The following is a 9,040-nucleotide window of genomic DNA, read 5'->3' as shown; positions in this document are numbered from 1 at the left end:
CAGACCGCTGCAGCCGCATTACAATTGGGGCAAAACGCAAATGCGCTAGTGCACTTTATTTAACCGCATTTAAAGTCCCATGATGGTTAGAATTAACCCGGAGCCTCCGACTATGACGTGCCTCCTCATCATATCGTGATTTTTGCAGGTATAACCCCACAATGTATTCCGATTTTTTTGCCCAATCCGACATGTGTGGGGTATCGTGGAGAGCCGCCTCGTTAGCGCGTCAGTTCTCCAGCGCCACAGCAGATGCATGATGCCGTGTACTTAGCAGTGGCGTAGCCAGAAATTTTGTTAGGGGGGGGGGGGCTACGCCACTGACCCAATATATATATATATATATATATATATATATATATATATATATATATATATATATATATATATATAGCTGCACGTTGCACCTCAGCCTCCTCCTTAAGAGGAAGCTTTAGCTCGGGTGCTCCTATTTAAGTACACGTAGAAGGGGAATTCGTTTTTCCCTGCAACCACTTCACCAAATTTGAGCAGGTTTGTGGCATTTAAAAGTAAAAGTTTAATGCTAGTGACTACTGGCTTCGAATTTTTCATTTAGGAGGTCAATTATTTATTAAAAATTGGCCAAAATTGAAAATGTTCAGGAAACGAAACTATCAAGCTTAAAACTCCGTGACACAACAATGAAAAATGATATCACAATTCTGTGAATTGCATCTAATGTACATCTACAGCGGACAAAATAGATATGTTACACATGAATCTCAAAAAAAATTTAGTATTGTGGAAATACGGCTTTTGCAGAACCCTTGTACACAACGTAACCAATTCACGTAAGATACAAATTGACACAGCAAACTTGTCCGCTTTGACTGTTATAATAAATGCCGTTTACAGAACCACAATATCTGTTCTTCATGCATAGCTATTAGTTTGTAAACGCCGTGCTTCTATTTTTTCAAACTTTCGAATTTTCCAGGAATATTTTAAACAAAATTCAGGCCCTAAATCGAAGTTCTGTTTCCAACAGACACTAGGATTTAACTTTCTCTCTCAAATGCAACCAATTTCAATAAAAGCGATTAGCAGAATTATCTCACAAAAGCGTTTCTGCATTTTACAAGTATTTGAATAGGCCGCGTCGGATTGGGCCCGAGCTAAAGCTTCCTCTTAAACAATTTATCGAGGGATCAAATACATGAATAATAACTGCATTGTCATTGCCAAAGATGCTGCAAACGAATTCTTGAAAGCTATGCTCTGTATATGCAAGTAAAATATGTCTTTTTTCATAAAATAATATACTCGTATGTGCCAAAAATTGTGCCCAACATAACTGACGTCAATGCTTCCATGTTTTTTGTCTATTTATGAAGTAAAGAAAATATCACACGAACTTCAGAACTATATCAGTTCGAAACCAGGAAAGCAGTGCATGCCGCTGATATGAAAAATTAAAAGGCAATGAACTGAACAAGTTGAGGACAAATATCCTAATGAAACTTTGTCATTCAAGAACCGTGCTTACATTCTTGTATATATGCAATGCCCAGTGAAAAATCTCAATTACGCTGTCGTTTGTTCCAATGTATTACGCAGGAGTAGCTGTCCCTTGTCGTGTATCGTGAGTAATTGCACCGAAGTTATAGTCGCGACAGAGAGCACGTATAAAAAGCAGGCGTTCTGCAAGATACATGAGGGCAAGTCAAATGAATGAGCCAGCAACGGGGTACTTTATTTAAAAGTAGTCTTCATGAGAATTTAGACATTTGTCCTATGGACTAACGAGTTCCGTGATTCCCGTCCTATAAAACTCCTTGGGTTGCTGCTTCAAAAAGTCTGTATCTGGTTCCCTTGAGCTGTTTTTTCGATTGCCCCAAAATGTAGAAGTCGCAAGGTGACAGGTCTGAGCGGTATGGTGGATGTTGCAGCATTTCCCACTTGAACTTTGCCAGTTTTGTATTAACCACATAAGCGACGTGGGGACAGGCATTGTCGTGGAGCAAGGTGACCCCATTTGTCAATTTTCCACGTTGTTCGTTCTTGATTGCGACACGCTGCCGTTCTGGCGTTTCACAATATCGGAAACAATTGATAGCCTCTCAAGATTTAGCAAATTCCATCAGTAATGGACCCTGTCGATCGAAAAGAAAAGTCAACAACACCTTTTCAGCGGAAATGATGGCCTTTACGTTCTTTGGGCGTGGTAAATTTGAATGTTTCCGCTGTAAGCTTTGCCGTCGTGTTTGCAAACAAGAAGTTGCAAACAAGAAGTCGTCATGCTCATTGTGATACCCGATCAGATGAGTCAAGGCAGCGCGAGACTTCTCCGTCTTCTCGCGATGGATAAAAATCTTGGGGATCGATTGCACACCAAAGAGCCGATAACCGAGAAGCTCATGAATTATGGCGTGAACCGAACCGTGACTGATGTTCAGACGGTCTGCCAGTTCATCGATGCTTATCCTCCGTTCTTGTTTCAGCAGCTCATGAACCTTTGAAATTGTGTGGGGGGTGATTGCACGATGGTTTTGGCCCGGTCTTGGAATGTCTTTGCAACGTCCTTGGAACCGTTTACTCCAACGATTCACAGTGGTGAATGAAATGCAGTGTTCAACGTACACGGCAGTCATATGGTGATTAATTTCTGTTTTGGAAACACCTTCAGCTGTCAAAAACTTCGCGACACCGAGTTGTTCAACTTTTGAAGTGTCCATTATGTGACGCAACCATATTCAACCCAGTGTATGAGAGCATTAAAGAACATTTATCTTCACACCTGCGTGTCACTTTTGTAAATGAGACATGCCGTTCTACACGCATGCCTCGCAAATAATGAACCGAACCATTATTGCGCGGTGAGGGTAGGCTCACTTTCATTTGACTCGCCCTCGTACATTAGAAATGCAAAATACAATGGGATATGCAAATGCGAAAATACGGCTTGATAAAGGACAAAAAAGTGTCACTGGAAACAAAGTTCACTGCATGTATACACAATACCTCGCAACAAGATATTTAAGTATACGTATAAGTCTCTAATCAGTCTATGTATGTAACTGTATAAGTTAACTGTATGTAATGCGTGTAATAACTGTATAACTGTAATAACTGTATAATGCGTATATAATACTGTAATAAAGAAGTAACTGTATATATTGCGTCAAACAAGGCAAATAAACATGTTGCACAATCATAGATTCACAGAATCCTAGATTCCGCCCCCATTCCATCCACTCCCCCCGATGTATTGCGCGCGACGGAAGGCGGCGCGCTTGCTCTTCGCTTTTCTCCTTTGCGCACACAAGACTGAGCCACCATCGTCGGCTCAACCATTCCACCTCCCCTCCTACGCTTTCACTCGCGCATACAGCATGCAGCGCGTGGTCACGATGTTATCACCCTTGGACTTTATACGAAACATGAGGGCGATGGCAGGAATGCACCTGGAGTGTCCATATAATTGCTTTCGCAATAATATAATAAACGTATCCGGCAACTGAAGCGTCCCGTCGCCCATTACTTTCCGCAACAGAAGTATCAAAATCGACCTTTCACCATGCGACAATTCGCTGCGCCGCAACAATGTATTTTTTTTTCTGTGAGGCGGAGGCATCGAAATGAAAAAAAAAAACGCATAGGAAAGTATCTTGGCCAGAATCTAATGCCTACTTCGGGCACCTAATGGGGCTACGGAAGGAATACCGAAGAAAACATGAGACGATTGGTCCACTGAGAACCATACGCATACTGCTCAGTATCCTACAGCGGCGAAAGAAGACTTTCCGGAAAGGTTCCGCTCAAGGAATGCGGTGCAATCCTTCGAGTCCCCACAGTGATGGCGGCAAGCGACCATTGTTTTTTCTTTCTCGTCTGCAAGCCAGAAAGCGTCCAAAACTCTGTCCGGTGAAAATCCACTCGGCCAGAGCAAACCGAACGCGCACCGAAGTGTACCGCACGGTGGTCGGGGCCATATGAGAAAAACGTATGCGCTCTGGTTGGCTCTCGCAGCCCGCGGGTAGGGTAGCGAGAACAAAAAAAAAATTGAAGAGGCTCAATGTGTCCTCGCGAATAAAAGTCAAAGTAGAAAAAGTAAATAAGAACGTATTTACTTTGGTTGGCTTTAGTGTCTTGACATGGATGTTCTGGCGTAGGTTAAAAAAATGTTGATATTTTTTTATGTGACATGACGACACAAATGAACCACCCCAACGCTTCGTCTCATTGGACCTCGCTGCCTGCTTTGTCAGCTCATCTGCTAGTGTGTTGATTTGGCTTGTCTCGTTGTATGTTCCGATGTAAGACTTTAGAAAAGTCAATAGACCTTTGGCGTCAAATGTTTATAACAACATTAAACCCACCAAGTTCCTCAATTGAAAATCTAAAGCACAACTTTGGAAATGTCAATGCACCTTTCACATCAAGAGCTTATGAGATTTATACCCATAAAGTTTCGCAATTGATATCCATGCGCTCCATAGATTCCGTGGCCTCAGTGAGATGCCGCGGCGAGCCCGCTCACCATCAAAGCGCCCTTGAAACTGTGTGCTCGGATGGGACTGCTTGGCGTTATGTGACTCCCGGTGTATGGGCGTTGCCACGAAATACAGCCCGAGTTTGCAATCTTCGCGGTTAAATGTCTTTTCGAGCGTCAAAAAGACATTCTAGACAAAATCCAGAGTGATTTCCGGCGCCGGGGGTCGCTTTGGTCGGCGGTGCATGGACAGCACGAAAAAATTTCGGGGGGGGGGGGCTGAAGCCCCATAAGACCCCCCCCCCCCCTGGCTACGCCCCTGGTACTTAGCAATGAATGGCAGCGCGTTCAGGCGTCTCCTCTTGGCATCGCATTGCGAGTGGATACCACGACACCTCTGAGGCGTCATTGCCGCCTGTGGAGAATTGACAACAATGTGAAATCACGCATACAGTTGTGAAAATTATAGTCTCCGAAAATAACAGCAGTACGTTGGCTCGTGCTCAGTGCCTTCAAGACCGGAGTCTGTCGGTGGTCACCCCAACCCGATTCACAAGGGGGAAACTGCATTCGAACTTCATGGCAGCGCGCACCGCACTGCTGCACCTGATTTTGTTCTCGCGCATGTGTCAGTGTTGGCGCAGCTGTCTGTAGTGACACCCTCGCGTGCATTTCTTGTTCAAGCCTTGTTGAAGGGTTTAGGAAATAAAGGCCAGTACGGTGCCGGTAATTTCTCCTTTTAGCATCCTGCTGCTTGCGGAGCACAGTGGCGCCTGCAACTCACTGCTACTTCTTATCGCGATGCCGGACACCGATTGCAAAACCTTGCTTCCACTTGCGGCCGCAAGCATCGGAACAGTTCGAGATAATACAACGCCGCAGAGAGCCATTTTGCGCGAGTCATCTAAAGGCGTCAGAGAAGGCGATACGCGATAACCCCCCTACAGAATGAAAGCGGAGCGCGGCGAACGCGCGTGCCAGCCCGGCCGCAGCCGCTGCGTATAACAATGGTCCAGATGCGACGGAGCGGAGAAAACGACACCCAGTGGACGTTTAGTCTACGAGCACCATAACCACGTAAAAGCAAAGCTACACGTCAGGCCAGCAGATACGATGCGACGCGCATGCGCACTGCTGCTCTAGCGGCCCTCTCGACAGCAGGCACCGCATCGGTAGACGGCGCATCGATGCAGTTCGGCACGCGCTCCCGCGGTCCGTATACTTTTGCTCACGGGTACCATAGACAAGAACGGCACCGAGAGCGGCGCTGCTGCGCCGGCGTTGAGAGCGCCGCATGCGGAGCAAAATTCTATTAGCGGTGGTACCCCTCTCCCATCTCTCGTTCGCGCCGCCTTGATTGCCTCCTGCACTGCGCGTGTTTGGGCACGTTTCGCGCCGCGCGCGGTGTGTGCGCGTGGACATTTCCTTCGAAGGGCGGTGTACAGTCTCTCTCACATTTAGGGGAAAACTCGAAGCGCAGCAGCTCGCGCAGATGCTCGAGCGGCGGGATCTTGAACGGCGTCGTCTGCTACGGCGGCGCACGCTGGCCGCATTGTCGAGAAACGTTCTACTGTCAGGTGCAGGGCGCTGATCACATCGTTACTGCGTGAAATGAGCAGGTATCCTTTGCTAAGCGTTGCGCGACGCCCACTGTTACGCCTCGAATGTAAGTTCATCGCTGCATGGCAGTCATAGACGACGTACTGATTCCATACATTCTTGACGGCCCGTTTCTGGAAGGCGACTATATATTCTAACGCGATAGGACGCCGATCCACACTGCTCGTGCTGTGCAAGAACTGCTAGAAGAGCGCGCAGTCACTCTCTTGGAGCGGCCGCCTCAATCCCCGGGCGCCAACATCATTTAAAATGTCTGGGGCTCGTTGAAAGTATCGCTGGCGCAACATCCCTCTATCAGTCGCCCGAGGATAGGCTTCGATCCACCATCGTCAGTGACTGAGACGTGCAGCGAATGAACACATCCCTGATCAAGTCATTCTACACTTCACTGCCTTCCAGGATGAGCGCTGTCATCGCTGCCGCTGGGGACATGACGAGATACTAACTGAAGTTCCGAGCGTGACGTGTCCAATTCCCCACCGGCGGGCAGGGTCTGTCTGGTGTAGCGAATGATTATCGAGAAAAATCACTTCCAGCTCATTGTCTGAACCTAAAACGTTCATTTAATCGTGTCCGTTTGTTTCACCGTGTTCGACTCCCATTGTTGAGTGCTTTGTTTTCCTTTCGAGTCAAACAAAGACTGAGCACGTTGCGCGCACATCTTGGTGCGTTTTGTCGCTGCTCATTACGGTAGCACACACAGTGAAGAAATATACGTGCACACGCTCAGTACTCCGGCCCTTCGAAAGAACAAATGAACCATGTTGTCAAAAGAAGCTTGTGGAACTCCATTAGCGCCAATGAAGGATCAGAGTGTGGCGACGCACAACGTTTAGTAAAGAATATCAGCTCAGTTCCCGCAGTACCGATGAAATCGGTGCACTGCCCCTGACAGTACCACGCTTCCCGAAAATGCGGCCAGCGCGCGCCGCCGTAGCAGACGACGCAGATCACGACACCGCCCCTCAAGCGTGTGCGCCTGCTCGAGCTGCTGCCGCCGCACGACTCCATTGCTTGCCGCATCGCGATGCAATACGTTCCGAGTTTTCCCCTTAGTGTGAAACAAACTGCACACGCTATATTTGCCTTTAAGAAGATCGGTACGCTTGACGATTATTTTTATGGCTGCAATGCGGCGAAAGGGCAGCGTCTGCTTAACCATGTAAGGGACGCTGAGCAGGTAATTGGAAACGACATCGTATGTGCCGCCGGAAAAATCGTCAGCACATACGATGCGGCACATACATACGGCACCTACGAGCTAAAGTCATTTTTGCAGTTTCTCACATTATGTTTGCTACAAATCCGTGTTGTCTCCGATGGCGACAACGGACTTCTATCGACACTGTGCGGAAATAAACAAGATATATCGCTGCATAGCACAAGTACGACATGCGCACACAACTTTAACTAGTACGTCCCCTACAATATGGAATAGAGGCAGCAATGTAGACAGCTTGGTCATTTTTTAACAGTACTCAAGAGACGGAAGTTGAAAGTATTATTAATCATTCCTGCTTCAGCAATGCCGGCGCGACCAAGACGCGGGTGTGTATCGTCCAGTAACCCGATCGATCGGTGCGATGGTGAAGCGGGAATGAACTCCGGTCATGTTCAATGCATCATGCACATATTCAATTTCTCGGCACGCGTGAACTTCGGCCACTGCTAGCGCATACAACAGACGTGGTTTCCATTCTTAGACAGCGCACACACAAACGAAACACGAGAAAGAAGACAGGACAAGCACTCGTTGAACTTAAAAGTTTTTGTATGAATAAAAGGATTATGTACCGAGTAATTATTAATTTCACGTGGGTTAGATATAGAAACCGTCATACACTCAGGAGTGATCAATAAACGATCTCGCTTCGTTTGCCAGATGTTTACTTTGCTCGGCGCACCGCAGTAATCCATGTCTGTCGTCTGCTTCTTTCGTACCATTTTCTTGTGAATCGGTATAATTTCACTGGTGGCATCAACCTTTTCATGTTTACATTGCTGTCGTGACAGTTAACAACACAATAATAATTTCCGGTCATCCGAAGAGGCGCCGTCGCAAACAAGAGACGTTTCGAGCGCAGCGCGAACTGAACGCGGGCGCGACCGCGAAGGGAAGCGGCGACGGAAACCTACACCTTCTCGCGTGCAGCGAGCGCGAGAAAGCCTTCTCGCGTGCAGCGCGCGCTCAGCCTGGCATCCTCTGGCTCAGCGCGAGCGAAGGGAACCGGCGGAAGCAAACCCCCGGGGGATTGGAAACCGTGCCGCCAGGGGAGAAACGAGCGCTGGCGTCTCGGGCAAAACTTGGCGTGCGCTCGTCTATAGAGAAAGAATACAAGAGCGGACACTCCCATAGAGCCCAGCAGCCGAATTGACTGCAGCGCACCAAGCCGTGGATGTTAGAACCAGAAGCACACTTCCGGTTTCGGTTCTGTGCCCGCGCGTTTTGAATTCTAGCTGGTGCGCGTCACGCCGGCTCCGTTTTTTTTTTTTGCAGCAAATGTTTATTTACATACTTATTCTTTATTTATTAAACATTTATTTGCAAATTATTTTATTAAGTAAAATTGATTGCGAACGATCTTCACAAGCCTCCATTGAATATGTGCCACGTGCAATTTCATGTGAATACGGTCTATTGTTAAGTAGCCTCTACGGAATCCTGCCTGGTCCTTTGATTGACAGAAGTCTAAGGTGTTCCTGATTCTATTTGCGATTACCTTAGTAAATACTTTGTAGGCAACGGACAGTAAGCTGATCGGTCTATAATTTTTTAAGTCTTTGGCGTCCCCTTTCTTATGGATTAGGATTATGTTAGCGTTCTTCCAAAATTCCGGTACGCTAGAGGTTATGAGGCATTGCGTATACAGGGTGGCCAGTTTCTCTAGAACAATCTGACCACCATCCTTCAACAAATCTGCTGTTACCTTATCTTCCCCAGCTGCCTTCCCCCTTTGCATAGCTCCT

Source organism: Dermacentor albipictus, unplaced genomic scaffold (genome assembly GCF_038994185.2).
Source record: "Dermacentor albipictus isolate Rhodes 1998 colony unplaced genomic scaffold, USDA_Dalb.pri_finalv2 scaffold_16, whole genome shotgun sequence".
Classification (NCBI taxonomy): Eukaryota; Metazoa; Arthropoda; class Arachnida; order Ixodida; family Ixodidae; genus Dermacentor; species Dermacentor albipictus.
This window is presented reverse-complemented; position numbering follows the sequence as displayed.